This window comes from Ursus americanus, chromosome 26, assembly GCF_024610735.1.
Source record: "Ursus americanus isolate L20-20 chromosome 26, mUrsAme1.1.p, whole genome shotgun sequence".
NCBI lineage: Eukaryota > Metazoa > Chordata > Mammalia > Carnivora > Ursidae > Ursus > Ursus americanus.
Window position 1 is genome coordinate 8,497,544 of NC_142152.1, and position 24,741 is coordinate 8,522,284.

Sequence of the window (24,741 nt, forward strand, 5' to 3'; positions counted from 1 at the left end):
AAACTCAGTTCTCAGTACCAAGAAAGTGAAGAAATGAGCTCATTCTAAACAATTTTTTATTGCCTCTCTTTATTATGAAGAGAACTCAAAGTGAAATAAAGAGGCATTCTCAATCACAATACTCTCAAAATTACTTCCTTTCCCCTTTTGTCTTCCCAGTTTTATCTGTATAAATATTTAATTTCTGATTGGTGGAATAATATAAAAATACAATTACTATCATTCTACTTATTAAGTTACCTCCTTTTGGAATAAGGAATAAAATAAATATTTTCCATATTTCTTTGTGGTCTTCATACATTTTTAAATGGTCCCCAAATTCATGGGTCTACCACATTTAATTACTTTTTTAAAAAAGATTGGTGGATATTAGATTATTTCCAGTTTTTCAGTATTCCAAAGAATATGGTAGCGGACATCTTTTTGCATATAACCTTTTCTTCTCAGCTATAAGTTTCTAAAAGTAGGCAAGGGGCTTAAAAGTCAAACTCTTCAAAGGCACATACTGCCTGAATCTCTGATACTGCACAGTAATGTGAACTTCGCTATGTTCACCAACACGGCCAACAAAACCAATCGTTAACCACAGAGTATATTTCGTCTATGCCAATAGTCTACCAGATACTAGGAGAAGCAGTATAGGGTAGGGGAAAGAATGCTGCTGGACGTTAAGGAAGTCCAAGTTTTACTCCAGCTCCTCAGGAATAACTGACCTTGGTCAGATTGCTTAACTATCCTGGTCTGATTGCTTACCTGTATGAGTATGTTTGCCAAAAGGATAGTGGATATCTCTTTCATTGCAAAGATTTCTGTTCCTGGTCATCTCAAGGGGTGTCCTTTATACTGACTCATTGGATAGTTAGCTTTTATTGAGTATACCTGCCGTGGGCCAGTCACTCTGTAAGTGCTTTGTATACATTATCTCATCTAATTCACACCACAAACCTAGGTGGGAAGTGCTGTTATTAAACTCACTGAGCTGACGCAGAACTAAGATTTAGGCCAAGGAAATGGAGGCCCACCAAGTTCTCATGGAGGTAAACGGGTGATCAGGAAGTCGAAGGCCAGCTTAATTCTTACGTCCTGCATTTTCACCCACGACACTGTAATGCCTGGGCATACTTCTTAAAGGAACCCCAAACACTGTAACATTGAGCCAGTTTTTGGTATTGCAGGTCTTCTCTTATACCCCAAAGATAGGAGAATTCCACGCCACAGATGGAGGGTCCCAGAACCTCCGAGTTGCCTTATTTTTGTTTAACAAAAGCTTTTGTTTTGAAGCCAACTTTTGTTTAGCACGCCCATTTCTCTTGCTAAAGTAAAAATAATTTCACTTGTCTGTCTCTATTCAGTTTTTGCATTTATTTCTTTTTAATTCATGACTCTATATCTTACCATAATAGAGCCAGCATTTTTAATTGGCGTTCCCTTACACAAGTTTATACTACTCAGGATTGTTGCCTGTTACTCTGCCCATGGGGCAGTTTTTATTTAAAAGGAATCAAATTAAATTGCTTCATAAAATTAAGCATATGTTCAGAAAAGTTTTTAAAAATTCACTGTGCCTGGACTTCATTTTTCATTAAAAACTGTGTTCAGCAGACTTCCTGTCCTTAAAAATTATGAGTTGGTACCCCCTAGTGGAAGGTACAAAGCAACTTCAGTTACTACTACTGAAAGCACTGGAGGGACAAAAGGCAGGAAGGAATTCTCTGCTCCTTGCTGCGGTGTGTTGGGTTGTCCTGTCACTACCTTATTGAGAAACAGTGGAGGTCAGTTGTGCGCAGAGCTGCAGGGAGCAGTATGGAAGAAGAATGGGAATGAGACAGGTGACAATAGGTCTTCAGCAGCGTTGACTAGGTATGGGTTGGCCATGTTGAAAGACTGTGGATAAACCAGCCACGATGGGATTGGACTTGAATTGTGCAGTTGGAGTTTGTTTGTAGGGGGTGTGCATGGTGAGTTGGCAGGAGAAAGACCCAAAATGTGAGGAGGACAAGTTGGGTGACAGAACTGAGATGGAGGGGAAGGAAGAGCTCTGGAACTGGAGAAGAGTTAAATCAGAACTGGAATGGAGCTATGTAGTATGAAAGAGGGGATGAGGTATATCCCAGGGTGAGGACTGGGGGAGGGAGGAGACACCAGAACCGAGCAGGGTCTGTGGGACCAGCAAATCTGGTGAGGCGGCTGGAGGCCACCCTTCTCTGCCATCCCCCTGTCCCTGAGGGGATGAAACTCACTGGTTTGGGGATGGCCTCACTGAGAACTATAATATACATACTGGCTTTCCCTTACGTGTGGCGACAATATCTGTTTTAAACTTTAGGAATCTCTCACTCATGTATCAGGAATAAATAGCTAAGCACTTAAAATTTTTTCAAAAAGTTACAAGATTGTGAAATGAAATAAAGTAGACGTCTGTTGCCACGAGAGGGCAAAGCCATATGTCTTAACATCCATAAGCTGGGGAAGGAGGGCTGACATCTTACGAAGACTGGAGGTGCCCAAGAAAGATGTGCTTAGATGCCCTTCCCTGTTGGATAGCATCAATAAACTGAATGAACATACTTTGAATTTCATTATCTGGATCACTGATTTAAATGTTTAAATACTTTGTCCCAACACCCTGGGAACCTGTACTTGTCATGTGTGCTGACCAATATTGACTTGTTAATATTCAATCTGGAGAGTGTATATCCTTGGAGGGTTGCAGGGGCCCTTGGCCTTTCTCTCTGAATAGTAAATCTGAATTTGAGGTGGTTGTGTTTAAAATTTTAGGGGCTTTTTCTGTAGGAAAAAGTACCATGAGGATGACTGCGTTGTGTCAAATTCTAAACCAAAGTTTGGGACTTTAGAGGGACCAGGATCCTAGATGATACCTTATCCAGTGGTTTCCAAACTGACCAAGTAGCAAAATCAGTAGGGGGGAGGGCAGTGTTTAAAAATACGCATTCCTTCTGCCTTTTGCCTAAATCACAGTCTCCAGGGGCTTGTGCCCAGAAACCTTACTCAGAGCAATCTGATGATCAGCCATCTTTGGGGGCCACTAATCTACTCCGGCCTCATAATCCATCTGAGGAATTCTCTTTGATCTTAGTAAGAATTTCTGTGATGCAAGGAACAGAAACCCAAGCCAGCTTTAGTAAAGGGGTGGCTATTGTTCAGAGATGAGGAATCTCGCACAAGGAAGGAACTGAAGAAAATAGATCTGGCTCTCACACCGGTAGAAAGTCATCAGGCAGCTCCCTTCTCTCTGCTTTGTTTGTCACGGCTTCTCTCTGCACTTTGGCAGGCCACCTTCTTCAGCAGGCCTCTTAGTTTTGGTCCTCCAAGTCTTGGGCTTTGCATGGCTTTGGGTTGCCAGAGCTCTGACTCGGTACCAGCGCTGGATCACCTTACAGCTCCTGCTGACTCTAGCATACATGTTCTTTAGTTCAAGAGAAACTCCAGGTTGGGTCAGGGGTCCAGCCCTCATTCAGCCTATTGTGACGGGTGGGGAAAGGTCCTATGACACACACATGGTTGCCTACTTTCTCCTCCTCAGTAAAAGTGGAAGGGACTCTTCCAAAGGAGGGGAAGTGCAGTCTGGCTAAGCACTCAAAGGGTATCCACTAAATGTTACAGCTCTTTTAGAATTTGTCTAGCAGTTTTTCTGGTCCTCACCAGAAGACTCCCCCATGGTTAAAAAAAATGGTGTCCACTCTACCTTTGTAAGTTCCCAGTGACGGGATCACTTGGGCTCTGCTTGAACAGTCCTTGAGACAAGGAACTCACCATTTTATGAGGTCCATTCCTTTTCTAGTTCTAAGTACTCAACAGCTTCTTTGGTAGTGACCATCCTATATTCTAAGTTCATTCTCTGCAATAATACAGAATAAACTTACTCCTTGCTCTTTATGAATATGAAGACGGCTATTGTGTTCATCTCAAGATCTTTATTTCCATACCATACATGCTTAGTTCCTTGTTGTGGTCCTCTCTGGATCTAGACTTTCATCATTCTGCCTCCCTTCCCTTGCACATGGTTTGAGTTAGTAGTTGTTCTCATTAAAGAATTTGCCTACTTAAAAATCATAATTTTTTAAAGGATTGAGAGTGGCTTTAAAATATGCAATAGAACCACATACAAAACATACTTCAAAGCAAAAGTATGAAGGCAAAAGGAATACATTTTGTAAAATAAGCAGGAGCTGGAAGAGAAATTGGTTCACGAAGCACCTGCCATGAAAGCCTGCGGCTTGCTCGGGATGGTCTGCAGGATTGCTCCTTCAGCTCTCTAGTGGCCAGCCCAACGAGAGAATGACGGATCACTGCATTCACGAGAGAAGAACAAACCATGTGCCCAGAAGGATTTAAACTATTTCTGGCGCAAAGAATAGGAAACATTTTCTCCTTGGGGTTCTCCCAGAGAAGATGTTATAAAACCAGGTAAATAATATCTTTAGCAATATCCTTGAAGTAAATATTGTAGTCATTTTCTAGGACTGTTTCTTATAACATCTGCCAAAAGGAGATATAATGGTGTTTGGTGAAAGTACAATTCACTGAAGCCACTCTAGGGAGGCTCTGTGATCCAGACTGGGTGCCACTCTGTGGTTCTTTGCCCCAGTGTCTGTGGTTAGGTGTTAGAAGATCTAGCAATGGTTTTCAAGCTGTGCTCTGAGGGTCCCATCAGTGGTGGACTTCAACCTTCCCATCCCTTCCCCACATCCCATTCTCTGACTCTAGGAGTCTAGAAAAACATGGTTTGAAGAAGGGTTCTAGGGTTAAAAAAGAATTTTGAAAACCACTCATACAAAAGAATGGGTGCACTGCTATCCCTCAGGTAATCTACCACAGATAATGCTCATTTCCCAAAGTTTTCAATAGTTAAAGAGCAGCGGTGATTTCCAAGATTAAACATCCCGAAAAGTTCCTAAAGCACAGAATCTCTATGTTGTCAGTTAAACTCAGAGCCATATGTTTTAATAAGCAAGCAAGCTAGGGAGGGATTGACAACTTCTTATTAAATCTGAGGTGCCTAACGAGGACATATGGTGGACAGAAGGCCACTGCACCTTCACCTGGAGGTGGGCTAGGAAAGGACCGTCTGTTAGTACTCAGATTCTCCTTAAGGACTAATTTGGTGTTTGCTCTAACAAGATGATACAATACAGTCTCAATGATTTTAGCCTGAAAAATATTTAAATCTCATAACCACACATCTATTTTATCCACAAGCAAACCTCAGTAACTCATTCATAGAACATCTAGCTTTTTATATCGAGAAGTGTATACATAAGTTTAAAAAATGTAATATCCATAAAGCTAGAAAGTTGATGATTTTGGACTCAGAGCATCTAGTTTTTCTTTGTGATAATAACAGATAAGATCCGCTCTGTATTAGTGCCATTCTGGTTTTGATACTAAGGCAAACCTGGCATTGACGTGCCAGAGAAAGTCCACCTCTCTATTCCTTGTAATGGGAATAGGCTCTATTTCTGATCCATCAATGGACTGTAATTCCTGACCTTGAAACACAGTGGCACGAAGTGCAGGTTCCTTATAAGCCTTGTGACTGAGGGTGGGAATGGGCCTTGACAATCAATACTGAGCATGTGTATCTTGGTTTATAACTGATTTCAGTCCTCAAAGATTGTGGAAAGATCAATAAAAGCTGCAAACACTCTTCGGTGTTTCTTATCAGATTGTACCACAAGGTTGATGAAGAGTTTAATAATGATCAGTGGCGGAATAGCTGTGCCTACAGCTCACTTTGTGTAGAACATTAGCCCAAGAGTTCCAGAACTTACAGTTTATCAAGCAGGAAGGTGACATGCATTTTAGATAGACCACCTGGTAAATTAGGAGGACAGTAAATGATTGCCCTTAGGAAAAATGTGATAGACTAAACTCTGGTCCAATCAGTAAGGAGAAAGTTCCATCAAAATACCACCAACAAAAGCTCTTCCCCATCTATTCACAAAACCACGTAATAACTCAATGTTTTTTAAGTTCTGTGGGAATCGTGTGTATATGTGAGGATCCCTGTATTTTACAGTTGCAGGCGATCAGTGAAAGTGGGAAGTTGCAAAATTAATTATATGTAAACTAATCTTTATTACTCTTCTAAGATGGCAACAAGCATCTGTTGGGACAAAACCCAGAATGCGTAATTGACCACAGCCACATGGATTGACGAACCCTACCTTCTTAGAAGGCCTGCCAGCTGTGGCCCAAAGCAGATGCATCTGGCTACCTGCAATGCCTTTTTACCTAATTTCAAATGCCCATGGCAGGGACAGCACCACAGAATCCAAGAGCCTGGCAGGGGAGCGAGGATGATACCAACAGAGACCAGGCTTGGGAAGGGCTGGTCCCAACTCTTCCTTCTAGAAGCAGGGGAAAGACCACCCAGTGTGCCCTCCCTGTAGGTTCACCCAACCCGCCTCAGGTTGTCTTTACATCCACTTTGGGACACGATGCCTCATCCTAACATGGAAATGGCAGGATTCCCTCTGTCCAGCTTGTACAAACACACGTCACTTGCCAAGAAGACCAAGTCACTCGGTTCCCAAAACAACTGAAGATAAAATCTTTTTTTTAGCAAATAAATTAACCAAGATGGGAGCTCTGTATTAGAAGGGATCTGTAGGCTATCAATCTTCTCCAAGAATTTTCTTTAGCTCTATTTTTTGAAATGTGCTAAATGATACACACCGGTCCCAGTGTCTGACCCGTTTGCAAACTTAGAGCAGTCAGCCTCTGCTGGCAACCTTTGAAAAGTTAGCATCTCAGGAAGCAGCCACTATTTGAAAGTCAGGACTTCTCCCAAGAAAATCTTACCAGGGAGATTGCCACAGAACTTGCCTGTTAGTAGAGTGGATGGCCAAGCTCTTCTGAAGTAATGATATATTTATATTAAGTTTTACATTTTGCATGTTCCTAGGTGGCCATTTACAATTCTCATCACTTGCGCTGTGCCACTAATCTTGTTACGCTTTGTTTGTTGATGCCTGATTGAGGTGGACAGGTCAGTTGGTTGGCCTGCTCTGCCTTCACTCCCTTCTCAGACTCAGTGTGCTCCTCACTCCCAGAAATATGGGACTTGGCCAGGGACACTAGACAGACACTGTTTGAAGTTTTAAATCTGTAATTAAGTTTTTTATATCAGTTTAGGGTCATAATTCCGAGTAAGATGACTTACGTTCTTTTCTTAAAGTTCATATTCAATTAGCCAACATATAGTACATCATTAGTTGCAGATGTAGAGTTCAATAATTCATCAGTTGCATATAACACCAAGTGCTCATCACATCACGTGCCCTCCCCAATGCCCATCACCCACTTATCTCACCCCCCCACCCTCCTCCCCTCCAGCAACCCTGTTTGTTTCCTATAGTTAAGAGTCTCTCATGGTTTGTTTCCCTCTCTGATTATTTCCCAGTCAATTTTCCCTCCCTTCCCCTATGATCCTCTGTGCTGTTTCTTATATTCCATATATGAGTGAAACCATATGATAATTGTCTTTCTCTGATTGATGTATTTTAGCTCAGCATTATACCCTCCAGTTCCATCCATGTCAATGTAAATGGTAATTAGTCATCCTTTCTGATGGCTGAATAATATTCTATTGTGTATACATACTGCATCTTTATCCATTCATCTGTTGATGGGTATCTCAGCTCTTTCCACAGTTTGGCTATTGTGGACATTGCTACTGTAAACACTGGGGTGCATGTGCCCCTTCAGATTATTATGTTTGTATCTTTGGGGTAAATACCTAGTAATGCAATTGTTGGGTTGTAAGGTAGCTCTATTTTTAACTTCTTGAGGAACCTCTATAATGTTTTCCAGAGTGGCTGTATCAGCTTGCATTCCCACCAACAGCGTAAGAAGGTTCCCCTTTCTTTGCATCCATGCCAATATTTTTTGTTTCCTGACTTGTCAATTTTAGCCATTCTGACTGGTGTGAGGTGGTATCTCATTGTGGTTTTGATTTGTATTTCCCTGATGCTTAGTGATGTTGAACATTTTTTCATGTGTCTGCTGGCCATTTATTTGTATTTCTTCTTTGGAGAAATGTCTGTTTATGTCTTCTGCCCATTTCTTGATTGGATTATTCTTTGGGTTTTGAGTTTGATAAGTTCTTTATAGATCTTGGATACTAGCCCTTTATCTGAGATGTCATTTGCAAATATCTTCTCTCATTATGTAGGTTGACCGTTTTCTTTGCTGTGCAAAAGCTTTTTATCTCAATGAAGTCCTAATAGTTCATTTTTGTTTTTGTTTCCCTTGCCTTTGGAGACATATCTAGCAAGAAATTGCTATGGCCGAGGTTGAAGAGGTTGCTGCCTATGTTCTCCTCTAGGATTTTGATGGATTCCTATTTCACATTAAGGTCTTTTATCCATTTTGAGTTTATTTTTGTGTATGATGTAAGAAAATGGTCCAGTTTAATTCTTCTACATGTGGCTGTCCAATTTTCCCAGCACCACTTGTTGGAAAGACTGTCTTTTTCCATTGGATGTTCTTTCCTGCTTTGTTGAAGATTAGTTGATCATAGGGTTGAGCATCCATTTCTGGGTTCTCTATTCTGTTCCATTGATCTTTGTGTCTGTTTTTGTGCTAGTACCATACTGTCTTGATGATTACAGCTTTGTAATAGAGCTTGAAGTCCAGAATTGTGATGCCACTAGCTTTGGTTTTCTTTTTCAACATTCCTCTGGCTACTTGGGGTCTTTCCTGGTTCCATACAAATTTTAGGGTTATTTGTTCCAGCTCTGTGAAAAATGTCAATGGTGGGATGCCTAAGGGGCTCAGGTGGTTAAGCGTCTGCCTTCGGCTCATGTCATGATCCCAGGGTCCTGGAATTGAATCCCACATCGGACTCCTTGCTCGGCCAGGAACATGTTCTCCCTCTGCCTGCTTCTCCTTCTGACTGCCATTTCCTCTGCTGGTGCTCTCTCTCTGACAAATAAATAAATAAAAATCTTAAAAAAGAAAAATGTCAATGGTATTTTGGTAGGGATTGCATCGAATGTATAGATTGCTCTGGGTAGCATAGACATTTTAAGAATATTTATTCTTCCAATCCATCAGCATGAAATGTTTTTCCATTTCTTTGTGTCTTCCTCAATTGCTTTCATAAGTGTTCTGTAGTTTTTAGAGTACAGATCCTTTACCTCTTTGGTTAGGTTTATTCCTAGGTGTCTTATGGTTTTTGGAGCAATTGTAAATGAGATTGATTCCTTAGTTTCTCCTTTTTCTGTCTCATTTTTAGTGTATAGAAATGCAACTGATTTCTGGGCACTGATTTTATATCCTGCCATGTTGCCGATTTCCTGTATGAGTTCTAGTATTTTTGGGGTGGAGTCTTTTGGGTTTTCCATATAAAGTATCATGTCATCTGTGAAGAGTGAGAGTTTGACTTCTTTGCCAATTTGAATGGCTTTTATTTCTTTTTGTTGTCTGATTGCTGAAGCTAGGACTTCTAGTACTATGTTGAACAACAGTGGTGATAGTGGACATCCCTTCCATGTTCCTGACCTTAGGGGAGAAGCTCTGTTTTTCCCTATTGAGAATTGTATTTGCTGTGGGCTTTTTGTAGATGGCTTTTATGATATTGAAGTATGTTCTCTCCATCCCTACACTATGGAGGGTTTTAATCAAGAAAGGATGCTGTGTTTTGTCAAATGCTTTTACTGCATCAGCTGAGAGGATCATATGGTTCTTGTCCTTTATTTTATTAATGTAGCGTATCACACTGATTGATTTGCAGATGCTGAACCACCCTTGCAGCCCAAGAATAAATCCCACTTGGTTGTGGTGAATAAGCCTTTGAATGCATTGTTGGATCCTATTGGTTAGTATCTTGGTGAGAATTTTTGCATCCATGCTCATCAGGGATATTGGCCTGTAATTCTCCTTTTGGTGGTGTCTTTGTCTGGTTTTGGGATCAAGGTAATGCTGGCCTCATAGAATGAGTTTGGAAGTTTTTCTTCCATTTCTATTTTTTGAAACAGCTTCAGAAGAATAGGTATTAGTTCTTTAAATGTTTGGGAGAATTCCCCTGGGAAGCCATCCGGCCCTGGACTCTTGTGTGTTGTGAGATTTTTTTATTACTGCTTCAATTTCCTTGCTGGTTATGGGTCCATTCAGGTTTTCTATTTCTTCCTGTTTCAGTTTTGGTAGTTCATAAGTTTCTAGAAATGCATCCCTTTCTTCCAGATTGCCTAATTTGTTGGCATGTAGTTACTCATAATATGTTCTTAAAATTGTTTGTATTTCCTTGGTATTCATCATGATCTCTCCTCTTTCATTCATGATTTTATTAATTTGGGTCCTTTCTCTTTTCTTTTTAAATTTATTTTTTATTTTTTTATTATGTTCAATTAACCAACATATTAAAAACGTCATTTGTTTTTGATGTACTGTTCAACGTTTCATTAGTTGCATATAACACACATTGCTCTTTTTGATAAGTCTGCTAGGGGTGTATCAATATTGTTAATACTTTCAAAGAACCAGCTTCTAGTTTTGTTGATCTGTTCTACGGTTCTTTTGGTTTCTATTTCATTGATTTCTGCTCTAATCTTTATTATTTCTTGTCTCCTTCTTGGTTTAGGCTTTATTTGCAGTTCTTTCTCCAGCTCCTTTAGGTGTAAGGTTAGCTTGTGTATTTGAGACTTTTCTCGTTTCTTGAGAAAGACTAAGGCTTGTATTACTATGGTCTTCCCTTTTAGGACTGCCTTTGCTGCATCCCAAAGGTTTTGAACAGTCGTGTTTTCATTTTCATTTGTTTCCATGAATTTTTAAAATTCTTCTTCAATTTCTTGGTTGACCCATTCATTCTTTAGGATGCTCTTTAACCTCCAAGTATTTGAGTTCCTTCAAAATTTCCTCTTGTGATTGAGTTCCAGTTTCAAAGCATTGTGGTCTGAAAATATGCAAAGAATAATCCCAGTCTTTTGGTACCAGTTGAGACCTGATTTGTGACCCAGTATGTGATCTATTCTGGAGAATGTTCCATGTGCACTCAAGAAGAATGTGTATTCTGTTGCTTTAGGATGGAATACTCTGCATATATCTGTGAAGTCCATTTGGTCCAGTGTGTCATTCAAAGCCCTATTTCCTTGTTGATCTTCTGCTTAGATGAAGTAGTCTGTGGTTGTGAGTGGGGCATTAAAGTTCCCTACTATTATTATATTATTATCAATGTGTTTCTTTAATTTTTGTTATTAATTGGTTTATATAACTGGCTGCTCCCAAGTTAGGGGCATAAATATTTATAATTGTTAGATCTTGTTGGATAGACCCTTTAAGTATGATATAGTGTCCCTCTACATCCCTTACTACAGTCTTTGGTTTAAAGTCTAATTTGTCTGATATAAGGATTGCTACCCCAGCTTTCTTTTGATATCGATTAGCATGATAAATGGTTCTGCACCCCCTCATTTTCAATCTGGAGGTGCCTTTGGGTCTAAAATGAGTCTCCTGTAGACAGCATATGGATGGGTCTTCCTTTTTTATTCAATATGATACCCTATGTCTTTTGACTGGAGCATTTAGCCCATTTACATTCAGAGTAACTATTGAAAGATATAAATTTAGTGCCATTATATTACCTGTAAAGTCACTGTTTCTGTATATTGTCTCTGTTCCTTTCTGTTCTATGTTACTTTTGGGCTGTCTCTTCACTTACAGGAAACCTTTTAATATTTCTTGCAGGGCTGGTTTAGTGATCACAAATTCTTTCAATTTCTGTTTGTCCTGGAAGCTCTTTATCTCTCCTTCTATTCTGAATGACAACCTTGTTGGGTAAAGTATTCTTGGCTGCGTTTTTCTCATTTAGTATCCTGAATATATCATGCCAGTCCTTTCTGGCCTGCCAGGTCTCTGTGGATAGGTCTGCTGCCAGTCTAATGTTTCCACCCTTGTAGGTTAAGGATCTCTTGTCTCAAGGGCTTTCAGGATTTTCTTTTTATCTCTGAGATTTGCAGGCTTCAGTATTGTATGTTGGGGTGATGATCTATTTTTATTGATTTAGAGGGGGGTTCTCTGTGGCTTCTTGACTTGGATGCCTGTTTCCTTCTGCAGATTAGGGAAGTTTTCAGCTATGATTTGCTCAAATATACCTTTTGTCCCTCTCCCTCTCTCTCTTCTTCCTCTGGAACCCCAATAATTCTAATATTGTTTCACTTTATTGTATTCGCTGACTTCTTGAAGCCTCCCCTCATGTTCCATTAGTTGTTTTTCTCTCTTTTCCTCAGTTTCCTTACTTTCCATCATTTTGTCTTTTATGTCACTCTCTCTTCTGCCTCATTTACCCTAGCCATTAGAGCAACTATTTTAGGCTGATTTTCAGTTTAAGCATTTTTAATTTTGGCCTGATTAGATTTTAGTTCTTTTATTTCTGTACTAAGGGATTCTCTAGTGTCTTTTATGCTTTTTTCAAGCCTAGCTAGTATCTTTAACATCATTTTTCTGAATTCTAGGTCAGACACTTTACCTATATCCATATCGATTAAATCTATGGCAGAGAGTATTACCTCTGGTTCTTTCTTTTGTTGTGAATTTCTCCTTCTAGTCATTTTGTCCAGAGAAAAATAGATGAATGAGAACAAAATAAAAAATATCAACCATGACCCCAGTGAAATACACACCAAATAAATCCAAAGAGATCTGAAACCAAAAAATAAAAGAACCAAAAAGGGAAAAAAGAGGGACTATAATCTCACAGGTGCACAAAACAGGGTGATATACTTGGTCCTGGATGTATTTTGGTCTGTTTGTTAGAAGACACTAAATCCCAAAATTGTAAAGATATATATATATATATATATATAATTGTAAATATCTATATCTATATCTATATATAATTGATATATATAATTGATATATATATAAAGATATATATATATAATTGTAAAGATATATCTATATATATATAATTGAATACAGTGAAAGGAAGCTAAAATAACATATCTATAAAATATAAGTGCAAAAATGAAAACTAAAAAAAGACTTAAAAACAAAGAATTGATAAAATAAGAAACTAGTTGAAAAGGAAAAAAGAGAAAAAAGAAAAAGAAAATTTAAAACTGAAAGACTAAATACTCATGAGAAAAAACCTCAAATTCTATATACTATTTTCTCCTAGTGCAGGAGTGTTTCAGTTCTGTGTGATTCCTAAGCTTCAAGTTCACCTGACGTTCTTGCTGATATTCTGGGCGCGGGCCGTGTTTCACTGATTCTCAGGTGTCTGTCTGGGCAGAGTTGCATCACCCCTTGCCAGGGGCTGGGCTCAGTGTAAGCTGCTTCGGGTTGCTCTATGTGGCTTTTGTTCCCTGAAGACTTTCCATGCCACTTTAGAGGATGAAAAAATATGAAAATGGTGGTGCCCTGATCTCCAGCCCCAGAGCTGAAGGATCATGACCCCCACTCTTCATTGCACCCTCAGGGAAAAGCAGTCAATCACATTTGTATGCACCAAACTATAGACTCCTGAGGTGTGCACCCACACCAGTCTTCCCACAGGAGGGAGGAGGGCCGCTGCAGTTCTGCCGCCTATTGGGCCCCTACTTGGAGAGCAGTCACCTGATCATGCCCCGGTTTGTGGTTTATGGCAACACCCAGATGAGAGCCCACTCCCAGGCTTGCTGATTGTAGCCTGCTTCCCTGCGCCAATGCTTGGGAACTCTGCCGCACTCAGGCACCCCCCATTCTTTCTGTGGCCCTGGGGATCCTGAGACCACACTGTCCCACCTAGGATTCTGTCCTATTTTGCCACCTGAGCACCTATCAGGCAGGGACGTCTCCCACTGAAGAGATGTCTCAAATTTCCAATTTTGCACTCTGCTGCTGTATCACTTTCTGGTCGCTGACTTATAGAGGCTCCCCCCCACCCACGGTTTATCTTCCAATATATCCCCTCAGATTCACTTCTCTGCACCTCCTACCATGCAAAAAGTGGTCACATTTCTATTTCTAGAATTGCAGCCATTTTTTCTTAGGTCTCAGGATTCACAGGTGTTCAGAATGGTTTAATAGGTATCTAGCTAAATTCAAGGGACCAGATGAAATGAGGGTTCCCACTCTTCTGCCATCTTCCCTCCAGACAATTTACAGTAATTCTTTAAATCTAGTATATTAGCCAGCTCTCCCAGCTTATGTCATCCACATATTTGACTAACATACCCCTTCGTTTAAGTCACTAATCAAAATGTTGATTAGATTTGGCTAAATGTTGATATTGACTAGGGGGTAGATTTCTTTGATGGAGCATAAGATGAGCATTCAATGTGTTGTTGTAGATCTATTTATTGTCTGAAATGATGTGCATGGTACATTGAAAAATGAAAAAAAAGTAATATTATGCATTTCTTATTCTACTGTCAAAATATGTGTGAATGTGTATAAAGATAGAAAAGGGTCTGGAAAGAGATGTCCCAAGAAAGTCAGTGTTTACCTTAAGTGGTCGGGCTACTAGTCATTTTTCATTTTCTTTTTAATGCTTGTTTGTATCTTCTGAGAAATAATTTAGAATGGATTCTTTTATAAACAGAGAAAACAACAAAAATATTGTATTTTTAAAAAATGCAAAAGAAGTAGAAGAAAGATCAAAGAGAACCCTATGGCATATCTCTAAAGACCTTTCTCCAGGTCCCATAAAGTGGTTCTCGGACTGCTCTGCTGAACAGAATTATTGAAAGAAATTTTTAAAAACATCTTCCTTGGAAAAATTACCAGATGATACTGCTGTTGCCAGTCCTTGGACCAGCCAGAGGACAGAGCCACTTAATTAGCTGAGATTACACTTAACTTCTCTGCCTCTTGTTGGCTGTGGAACCTCAGTAACTAACCTAAACTGCAAAAGATTTTTTTTTTCTGTGCTTCAAGATGGAATATTAACATTTATCTTAAAGGATGGTTGTGAGGCTTAAATGACATAATGTACACAAGTTGCCTAATCCGGTTCCCAGAGCGTGGTGTAGCCTGTAATGATATGTTGGTCTCCACAGCATCTAGCCCATGGTTCTCAACCTTATTCACAAGTCATTGCTTATCACACCTCTTACCTCTTCTCCCTTTCCAGCCCATTTTAGAGTCTTATCTGAGTCCAAGAAGAAAGCAAGGAAAGTAATGACTTAGTATTGATGTTGCTGCCAATTTGCAGAAATCATTTCTAATGATCTCCATATAAAGGAATAAGCCCTTGATAAATAACTTATGTTTTTAACCCTTTTGTTTAAACTGCTTTTTGTGTGTGTGGCTTTTCATTACTGGAATCCCCCTTGCATTCTGACAAGCCTGGAAGTTAATTCAAGAAATATTTCAGTATTGCATAAAGCAATGTGTGATCTTCATTCCCCAAAGAACTTAAAGACAGATGGGAAAGACTAAACAGTAAAATATCACTTTTACAATTCGTGACATTTTAGTGGAATTTTTGTCATGTTAATGTCCTACTTGATGAGGGAAGAGTAAAACAGCATACTTAAAAAAAAACCTTTTCAATTAGAGGAGGATATTTTTTTAATTTAAATTTAATTAGCCAACATATAGTACATCATTAGTTTCAGATGTAGAATGCAATAATTCATCAGTTGCATATAACACCCAGTATAGCACGATATTTTTAAAGCAATTCTTATGGGAGTTATCAATTCCTGTAGCAGAGCGTTCACACCACCTCAGAAGGGCTGAGATCAAAGAGATCTAGCCTTGAAGAGGCCACTGAGCTGGAAGGGAAGGTGACTCATGTGGCTTGGGAGCCCCACACCCAAGGCTCAGTCTTTGAGGCATTGTTCTTGGAATACCAAGCCTGGCTGCTCCTCGGGGGAGATTAAGTAAGACAGTACACAGCCATGTTCCTGCCCTCCCTTCTCCTACTTATGCCCCCAGAGCTGGGTGGCGTGTGTGAGCAATGGAAAATTCCTCTGACCCAGGGGCTGGAGCAGGGTCATGTCATGTGCTACAGCTTTCCAGAAAGGAACCAATGGACGCCAGCTCCTCTTTCTTTAGAGGCCAAGATTCCTTCAGTGGCCCATAATCTCCCCAGTCTTGATGGGCTCCTGGGAGCATGTTTGGAATCATCATCTTCCATGCAGAACACTGGTCATGCCTTATAAAAATCAAGATAAATTCCTTTAGGGGTACCCCTGATTCTACCTCTTTTTTTAAAAAATAGAATCATCCTACTTGAACATATTATTTCTTGAACACATTGTTTCTAATGATCTTGTGATTTAAACAAAAGTAAGTATAATTTATGGTTATAGATGTGTCGTAAATTGTTTAAATTTAAAATATCATCTCTAGTTATCTATGCAATATGATTTTTTGTAATTCACATGACAATGATTAGGAAAAAGATACAATTGTATGCAAGGTCAGTTGACTAAACAATTTTGAAACTTGAAATTTGTTTGATATTACTTGTGTTTATTAGTATTATTTTAATACTGATCCTTTTTCTTCCTGTCTTTCGATTTATGGTTTGTGGCCATTAGATGGCACTATGCATTTCAAATATGAAAAGCCTGTGAAATTTTAATGCTGGGGCTTGCGGAAGAAAGTAATATGCATTAGTTAAGATTGCCACATTTTTGTTTCAGTGAGGGTAAAAACGTTTTATTTTTCACATAAAATTTTCCAGTATTATAATTTATTAAGTAGACATCTAGCACTTAATCCCACAGTCCCATATGAAACTTTCCCTGCATAAAGAAAATGTTCCTTCCCATGTGACACAAGTATAATGCCTCTCAGATTTAGATTTGGATGTGGGGCTCCTGAGTCATATGAGATAATGTAAGTCCTTCACCTCCCCTCAGAGCAGCTGCTGCTGATTTTCTAATAATTTGATTAAGTTCTATTAGTGTAGCCATGTTCTCTCATTTCGAAGTCTTTATCACCAGAAGCATTTACTTACAAATAGGATGCAAATTCATTTACAAATTATTTGAAATGCTAAACTCAACTCTGGAAAAGAATAAAATTAATTGGCTTTCTTAGAATCGATAGATCAATCCCAGGAGCTGGCTTTATTACGCTCATCGTTAAGCAGCTAATGGAAGATGACCTTACTGAAGTTTATCCCCAGACTTTGCCTGCTGCATACCACAGCCTCTGCTACCCTGGCAGCACACCCTCCAGCCTTCCCCACACTGCACACCCCCATCCCTCCAGACCTCTCCCCAGGCCTCCGGAGCAGGCTCACCTCTGCCTAACGCTCCAGGTACCTTCTTGATGCTGATGTTTCCCAGTCTGTATCTTTAGCCCATCTGTCCACTTCTTCCACTTGGATGTCTTCAGGTACTTTTAACCCTTTTTAACAACTTTTGAAACCTTTTAAAAACTCATCTGAGCCAACTCCGCTCACCATGCCCAACTCCACACTAGTGTCCCCTCTCTTGGGGACTGGCCACCTTTCTCTGTGCAGTTGCCCCATGCAGAGATCCAAGTCTGGCTTCACCCTCTCTTGCTACCATCCCCCACATCCGACCTGTTACCAGGTCTGCCGATCCTTGACATTCACTCTGCCACTATCCTGCTCATGGATCGGCTCATCTCTCATTGGGATGAAGATCAATTAACTTTCCCCTAGTCTTGGTCTCTGTCAACCCATTTTTTACATGATAGCCAGAGTGATCCTTGTATCATGTGGATATCTCCATGTCTGGCTCCTGCTAGAAACCCTCCGTAGCCTCTCATCTCTCTCAAGACAGATCTAAACTCCTTAACATGAACGTTAAGGTCTTGCACCCTGCCTACCTTTTCAAACGGACTGCTTTCTGCAGGCTCCAGCCTCTATTTGCAATTCTTTTCTCTCTACCCCTATCACCTGGATATGCCTACTGGAATCACTTTAGATATTACTTCCTCTGGGAAGGGACTCCTCCCCACTGCTTCCCCAAATAGGATGGGCTCTCCTGCTTTCCATAGTCATTATCACACTGTATGGTAATTGTCCGTTGGTCTGTCAACCCCTCAGACTGTAGTAAACGAATTTATCTTGCTTGCCGTTGTATCTCCACCACCCAGCACAGTGCTTAACGTGTAGTAAGTGCTTAATACGTTTCTTTGGCATAAGTGAGTGAAGACCTGGGCACTTCTACTCATCCTTTTTACCCCAGATCAGTTGTCTTCCCAGCTCCAGTAGTATTTATAGAAAGAAGAGATTTTCCTGCTTCTGAGGATCATGTAGCAAATCAAGATAGAATAGGGTTTTCACCTGATTTGGGGGTCTAGGTCTAGTTTTGTTTCTACGACTATTGCCTTCAACGTTCATTTTTTAAAAAATTTGTTTTACTTAGAACCCTGAGGTTTAAAAACATCAAACATATACTTGGTGAAAATTATTCATGCAATTCATGAAAATTACTCATAATTATGATCATTTAAGCACTTTAATTAATCATACAATTAACAATATCGGTGTTAAGCCCCAGAATGTCTGATTGAGGTTGTGAGCCTTTCAGATGTGTCTAAGGAATGCGTGTGCTCCCTGACTCCTGTTTCTTCCTCTAACCATTCTATGAACTCACTTCCTCAGGGGAAGAGAGGGACTTATTCATTCCATAGTAATACAAAATACTCCTAGAGCACACACTGTGTGTCAAACACTGCTATATCCATTTTGCATGCATTAACTCATTTAATCCTCAAAATAACAGACATCAGGTATTATCATGCCTAGGTTAGAGATGTTAAGGCTGAGGCACAGAGAGGTTGGTAACTTGCTCAGGGATGAGCAGAGGAGCCAGGATTTGGACCGAGGCAGTTTGGCTCTAGATCTTGACTTCTTCTCTACTATATCATAGAGAAAGCTTGACAGGGAAATACATTTCTTGGTTATATTAATTGAGAATACTAGCAGCCATTTAATAAAACATCGTCATGTGGACTTGTTTGAATATGTAGATATCTGTGAGTAGAAGGGCAATTTGTTGCCAAAACCTCCCTTCTCCCCTGCCTCAGGCCGCAGCATTCCTGGCCCAAAGCCTTGCAGTAAGCCTTGCAACCCTTGGCCCTTCAGGTTTTTCAATCCTTTCCCTCTCCTTTCCCGCCCACGTTGTGGGTTGGTATCATCCAATCTGTTGAGGGCTTGAATAGAACAGAAAGGTAGAGGAAGGTTAACTATACTATCTGCCCAACCACTTGAGCTGAGAAATCAATCTTCTCCTGCCCTTGCAACTCCTGATTCTCAGGCTTTCAAATCTACACCATCAGCTCTCTGGCTTCCAGGGCTTTGAAGGACACCACCAGCTTTCTGGGTCTCCAGCTTGCAGACTGTGGGACTTTTCAGCCTCTGTTAATCACATGAACCAATACCTTATGCTAAATGTCTATCTATCTGTCTATATATGCATCTATGTATGTATGTACGTACGTATGTATGTATGTATGTATGTATGTATGTATCTATCTATCTATCTATCTATCTATCTATCTATCATCTATCCTACTGGTTCTTTTTCTTTGGAGAATTTTGACTAATAAAGTGACTCTTCCATCTACATTTGAAAGCAGTGTGTATTCTGCAGATGCTGGGTGAGATATTCTATAAATGTCAGATCAGGGTGGTTGATAATATTGTTCAGGTCATTTTTGTTGTTGTTGTTTAGTTCTTCTATCAATTACAGAGAGGGGAGTTAAGATCTTCAACTATGATGATGGGTTTGTATATTTGTCCCTTTAATTCTCATTTTTGCTTGTGCTCGAAGATTTTTAGTCACACAGGCATTTAGAATTTTAAGTCTTTATGATGACAATTTGTTATTAAGAAATGTTATTCTTCAACTCGGATAATTCTCCTTGACTTGAAGTTTACCTTGCATGATTATATCAACACTAACTTTCTTAGATTCGCTTGGTTTATCTTTTCTCCCTCCATTTACTTACAACTTATTTTGGTCTTAAAAATGCATCTTGTGCGGATAATATATAGTCAAATCTTGCTTTTTGTTCATCTTTGCAATCTCTTCCTTTTCACTGAATTGTTCAGTTCATTTATATTTAATATAATTATTGATATGATTAGATTTAAGTTTGTTTTTTAACTTGTCCTGTTTTTTTTTCTTATTTCCTCCTTTTCTTTGTTTTGGTTAATAAAATATTTTTAGGACTATTTTAATTCATTTTAAGTTATCCATCTGTGGCGTTTTGTTGTTGTTGTTGTTTTAGTGGTTGTCTGAATTCTCCAACTAAATTTTTTTAGGTTATGGAAATGTTCCATGTGCTTCTCCAATATGGGAGTAACTAGTTACATGTGACTATTAAGACTTTGAAATGTGACTAACACAACTGAGGAACTGAATTTTGTTATATTTAATTTTAATTAAGTTTAAATTTAGTCACTTGTGGTTAGTGAATACTGTATTGGACAACACATTCTTATCAGTCTACTTAGATTTATATTGTACAATTTCATGTGAAATATAAAAATCTTACAATAATATAATTTTATTAACTCCCTATCCTTTTTGTTACTGTTGTTATGTATTTTACTTTACATGGTTAAAAGCTCCACAATATATTTGTCTTTAAATAGCCTTGTCTTTTAAATAAATTATAAGAAGAAAGAAGAAGATAGTTTTTCATACTTTCATGTCTATTTGCCATTTCTGGTGCTTTTCTTCCTGTAGTATTGTATATTCTGGTGCTTCCTTCCTGTAGGTTAGATTTTCCCTTGTATCATTTCCCATCATCCTAAATAACTGTTCTATTAGAATTTCTTATAGTTTTCAGTGAATTATTCCTGCATTCATTTATCTGAAAATGTCTTTTTGTTTTCCCTTTCGAAAGAAATTTTTACTGCATATAGAATTCTGGGGTGAAAATTTTACTGCATATAGAATTCTGGGGTGAATATTTATTTATGTGAGAGAGAGAGCAAACATGAGTGGGGGGGAGGGGCAAAGGGATAGGGAGAAGCAGACCCCACGCTGAGCAGGGATCCTGAGCTGGGATCATGACCCGAGCTGCAGGCAGATGCTTAATCGACTGAGCCACCCAGGTGCCCCTGGTCTCCCTTGTTTCTAATGAGAAGTCACTCATAGCATTGTTCCCTGCATGTAATTGACTTTTTTCTCTATTTTCAACATTTATTCTTTATCTTTGGTTGTCAGCCTTTTGATTATGATGTGCCTAGGTGTGATTTTTATTTTTGTATTTATTCTCCCTGGAGTTTGTTGATTCTTCAATCTGTAGGCTGACATTTTCCACCAAATTAGAGGAATTTTCAGCCATCGTTCTTCAAATTCTATTCTACCCCATTCTTTCTTCTCTCTTCTGAGAACTCCAGATATACATGTAATTTCAGAAGTTTACTTTCTATTTCTAATATATCCATTTGGTTTATTCTTTGCTTTCACTCCCCATCTTTTTACTCAGTATATTCATCTTCTCCTGTGCATCTTTAAATATATTGATATGAGCTATTTTAAGGGCTTCATCTGTTAATTCCAACATTTGGATCATTTTGGATTCTGCTTCTATTGACTGCTTCTTTTCTTGATTATGGGTTACATCTTCCTGCTTCTTCACATGTTTAATATTTTTAAAATTATTATTATTTATTTAAGATTTATTTATTTATTTAAGAGAGAGAGCGAGCATGAGCAGGAGGGGCAGAGGGAGAGGGAGAGAGAATCTCAAGCAGATTCCACACTGAGCATGGAGTCCCCACACAGGGCTTGATCTCACAACCCTGAGATCACGACCTGAGCTGAAATCAAGAGTTGAACGCTCAACTGACTATGCCACCCAGGCACCCCTAAAATTATTTTTGAATATTGTTATCAAGGAGTTATAGAGAGTCTGGATTATCTTATTTTCCTTCAAAGGCTGTTGAGCTTTCTTTCTATGAGGCTGTTAAATTACTGGCAAATCCTCTTGATCTTGTTAGGCTTTATTTTATTATTTGTTTAGGGCAGTTGTAGTTTGGTTTTGTCCTTAGTCTTGGGACATGGCCCTTTCTCTGGGGCATGGTACTTATTCCTAGGGTGTGGCCTCTTTGGAGTTTCAGTTGAATACATGAGGTGCTTAAGAAGGCCTCTCCACTTAGGCTGGGCCAATGTTCTTATGTTTCCTGCACTGCAGAGCGTGTGATGTTTTGGCCCAGCTTTTTTACTTGCGGCAGCCATTTTCTGCTAGGCCTTGTGAAGTCTCCTCCTGCACATTGGCTGCAGGGGAACACTCATGAAGTCCATCATCCTCCTCCCCTACACAGCTCATTTCTCTGTGATATCCTGCCTTAAAGGAATATCCTCTGGGGTCCAGGGACCCCAAACATTCTAAATTCTATGTGTACCTCTTCAGCTCAGCTAGACTTCCATATTCCCTTGGATTCCACTTCTTTTTAGTTCAGTTGGTGTCTCTAAGTAGAAAGCTGAAGAAGAAGACATGGAGCTCTCTCTGTGTTTCTCTCCTCTTAAGGATCACAGTGCTGCAGTGTTTATTGTCAAATGCCTGGAATTGGTTACCTTAGATATTTATAGCTATTTTCACTGGGAGGGCAAGTCTAGTACCTGTCACTGTATATAGCCTCTTATGTATGTTTTGGTATAGTACATACCCCTTAATAAACTATTAAAACAAAAAATCACTTTTCTTATTTAAAGATCCTGTTTCCTTTCTATGTCAGAGCACTGTTCTTGATGATTATATGTGTTTTTACTCTAACCTCAACAAACATTAGTCTGTTGAAGTTCATTTAAGTTATTATAATTAACATTTCTAAATCACAATGATTAATAATTAGCATTTCTTGGGGGTACTGGAGTGGTGCAGTTGGTTAAGCATCTGACTCTTGGTTTCAACTCAGGTCTGATATCAGGGTCATGGGATTGAGCCCCACATTGGGCTCCATGTTCAGCATGGAGTCTGTTTGACTTTCTCTTCCCTTCTTCCTCTACCACTCCCCCACCTTGTGCCCTCTCTCTCTCTAAAATAAATAAATCTTTAGGGGTACCTGGGTGGCTCAGTTGATTAAGCATCCAACTCTAGATTTCAGCGCAGGTCATGGTCTTAGGGTCCTGGGATTGAGCCCCAGGTCTGCCTCTGTGCTCAGCAGGGAGGCTGCTTGAAGATTCTCTTTCTCCCTCTGCCCCTTCCCCTGTTCATGCAGGTGCTCACGCATGTGTGTGTTCTCTCTCTCAAATAAATAGATCTTTACAAAAATAATTTACATTACTCATTACAGTGTTTATTAAACATAGAAAAGACATTTTTTCAAGAGTTTAAAACAAAATTTGGGTAGAACAAAGTGTAGCCTAATATCCTTCTATTTTAAAAAGTGGGATACAATAAAATTCTAGGACACTAGAATAATCCATATAAACTTTGTTGCTCACTGGTAGAAAATTTTTATAGTTTTCTTAAAAACAAAAATACTTTTTCACTGGCTCTAACTTTACTGGCATGTCAAAGGAAAATGCCAGAAACAAATTTGCCTGACATTGTATTCCTAAAAACACTGATATAAATCATTGACTGTACCATAATTTATGTTTTACTTTATTGTTTAACAAAACATATCAAAGCAATATAAATGATACTGCTGTTTACATAAATCAATTAGAGATAAGACATGTTGAGTCAGTAACTTACTTGAGACTAGAATCTGTTCTGGGGAGCTCAGGCGCCATATTCTGAAGACCCAGGATTATGTAATAAACTATCCAGAAAATGCCCTATTTCTGGTTCTAGTTCCTCATCTGTTAAATAATATTTTGGTCTAGAGTTGTCTAGCATGTAAAGGATCCTAGCAAAGGATCCATTCTTGCTATGTTCTTACTTTTACGTTCTGACCCGTCTTCTCATTACAGTGCCATATTTTTGTCTTTAATCTTAAAACATTCTTTCCATATGTCTTTATCTCAAAGTAATGACAGCCATGTTTCTGGGTGGTTATAGCAATCATCGGATAATTACAAATGGGAACAAAAAATAAACATGCGGCTAAGTGCCAGGTAATTTTAAATCTTAAAAACTGTAACAATTACCCCATAAATATAATGCATTGAATCTCTGATTGCTATTACAAAAATGGGCCCAAATTAAGAGAAATAGCTTAGCATTTACATGGAAATATAGACTCTGGAATGGTATCACTGCCTGCCATCAGTTATCTTAAACTGAGTCCAAGTTTTTAAAGTCATTTCCTAACTAATGTTAACAAGCACAGGTGTTTCCTGATTTCAGTTGTTCAGACTCTTAGAAAAAATGAGTAACTCAGGGAAATGTGTAAAATTCCTTTGCCGGCTTCCTTTCTCCTGTACCAAGCCTAAGCTCCATCTGAGTACTATATGGGTGTTTGTATTTCTATGCCCATTGAGCCCATGAGCTTATTCTCTCCCTTTCTCTTTGTTATACTCAACAGCTCTCTCTTTTGTTTTCTTACTACTGGTGTTATTTTTTTCAAGTTTTCTGCCATCTTTAGAATCTCAATTTGATTCTATTTGAAGAGAATGAGTCAAATATCTGTCTCTGATTTGAAGGGTTTTGTGGTTGGCAGGGTTGAGTCCCTGCATGGCTGTGGGGCTGTGTTAGGTCTTAAACACCAGTTCTTCATGCCAAGGGGCAGAGTGTGAGGCAGCCAGAATGAGGTGGGGGGGAAGGGAAAGTGAGCAGTCGTATAAGACAGAACTGATAACATTTATATAATGTGGTAAGACTTTGCAACGTGTATTAAAGTTGGTTTCTCATTTAATTCTGTACAATTGTGTGACTTGTCTGAGGTCGTCTAACAGTTTT

At 39.1% G+C, this 24,741-nt stretch overlaps 1 protein-coding gene and 1 non-coding gene across 3 annotated transcripts in view; both read left to right on the forward strand.

Annotated features, from left to right (window-relative positions):
• PRKCH (protein kinase C eta) overlaps positions 1-24,741 on the forward strand; it is a 367,061-nt gene that overhangs the window by 113,971 nt on the left and 228,349 nt on the right. The gene's annotated exons all lie outside the window — the stretch shown is intronic.
• On the forward strand, positions 3,614-3,674 carry LOC123800757 (U7 small nuclear RNA). Its single transcript, XR_006782007.1, has one exon. It is a non-coding gene; the product is annotated as a U7 small nuclear RNA (small nuclear RNA).